Genomic DNA, 1,844 nt, shown 5'->3' on the forward strand with positions numbered 1-1,844 from the left:
GTCCTGTACCATTAGCTGAACAGTGAGTTAGAACAGGGAACTGGGAAGAGAAAGGCTTGTGGTACATGAGAAATTTTTTCCCCCTTTGGAATTAGGGACAAGGCAAAGATCAGGGCCCTGTCTGTATGCACATGAGAAACACAGGCAGTGGATCTGGAGTGAAGCAATGAGCTCTTATTTTAGGTGGAAATCTTTTTTCATTAAGTAACTTTGAAAGTGTAATTAAATCTGGTGAGGTGGTAAGGCTGTCCTCTGTACCCGACAATAAAGGAGAGGTGGCATCCCAAAACTCCCAGGACTGAGTCAGTGGCTCTGGTGTCCAGAAGGAAAGAATTGGATCGCTTCCCTGCCGCGTTCTGGGTTCCCTGCCATGTCTGTAGCCAAGCCTAGGTCTGCTGGAGGTCTTAGCTTGATGTACCCATGCATCTTGGTGCCTGGGGGCAGTCAGCTGACTCTTTGTCTTTCTAGGTGGCACTTTTAACAAGGCTGTCAATGGCCTGGCAGGGCATTCGCTAGCCCCTGGCCTTTTCCTCACTTAAAACAGGGACCCAACAGCTTTTGGGAGTCAGCGAGTGCCAGCACTTGGCAATTTTGTTTTTGGACTTTATCTTTTCCCTGGCACACCTTAAATGCCACAGATGACTCTTTTGCCTGTGGGGTCAGGAGCCTTGCTCTCCAGATGTTTAAGTTTTAGTCGGGGAGGTCTGGGGAACAAGAGACGGATTTTACTCTATGTCCTGAATTTTTTTTTTTTTCCTGCTGATCGATGGCTTAAGGACAGCTTTTGGAAGATCTGCCAGGAGGCAGACTATAAACCGATCCTTTCCGGAAGACTTGTCTGAGGCTATAAGCTGAATATTTTTGGCTGAGCCATCCTGACTACTGTAAACTTATTTGTATGAATCTTAGCCGCTTCCAGACCTGTCTGTGCTTCTCAAGGCAGTTTGAGAATGAGTGGGTGGAGTTAAGGTGAGTTAGGGCGAGTCGTAGAAGCCGCCTAAGCCCGCCCACTGCCGGCGGAAAAGGTTGCACGTGGAGACGCAGAAGTGGGGAAGGAGAAGGGTTTAGAGCTTTAGCAGAAAGCTTGGAGATAAAGTAACTCTTATTTGCCCGTTTTTTTTGGCAGAAGTTCCCGCGACTCTGTTATGTGGCCAGGTTTACGTTGTTATGAGGCCAGGTTTACCGGTGCCCGCCCCTATCCGCCAATGTATCCGCCCTTTTGTCCCATGGCTGTAGCCGAGAGAAAAAATAAAAAATTAAAATAACAAACCGGGATCAGACTACAATCTTGGGCGTCCCCAAAGAGTGGAGAGAGATCCATGAATCAGCTCAAGTTCGCCATCCTCTTCGTCAAGGGATGCGAAGGGCTGCCGTTGCACCAACTTGATCCACCCGGTAGACCAAGACACCATTTACTTTCTCGTCAGAAACGAAAATGTGCCGTTGTTGGTGCAACTCGAGGACGACCCCCAGGGTGTCCGTCGCAAAGAATATAGCTCGGACTACGCTGCGAGAACCGCGGACTTACTGTGGTGAAGAATCATGGCGGTAGCGGTGTGGGGGTCCAGCGGAGGCGGCGAGGGACGCGCGCGCGCTCGCGGTCTCGCTGGATGGGGGAAGAGGCGGCAAGCAGCAGCAGTCAGCAGGTCCTCGGTATTCGGTGGTGTATCCGAGTCTGAACGGCACCAATGTTGGTTATGCCGGCGGCGCTGCCCCTCGTGGCTGGTCACCGCCCGCGGCGGCCATGCCGGCGGAGGAGCGTGCTAATTAAAAGAATCATAGCCATGGTTACCTTTTCAGAGCTTTATTGGGGGGGGGAGACAGAAAGACAGAGAGAGAGAGAG

This window comes from Peromyscus eremicus, chromosome 5, assembly GCF_949786415.1.
Source record: "Peromyscus eremicus chromosome 5, PerEre_H2_v1, whole genome shotgun sequence".
NCBI classification, from domain to species: domain Eukaryota; kingdom Metazoa; phylum Chordata; class Mammalia; order Rodentia; family Cricetidae; genus Peromyscus; species Peromyscus eremicus.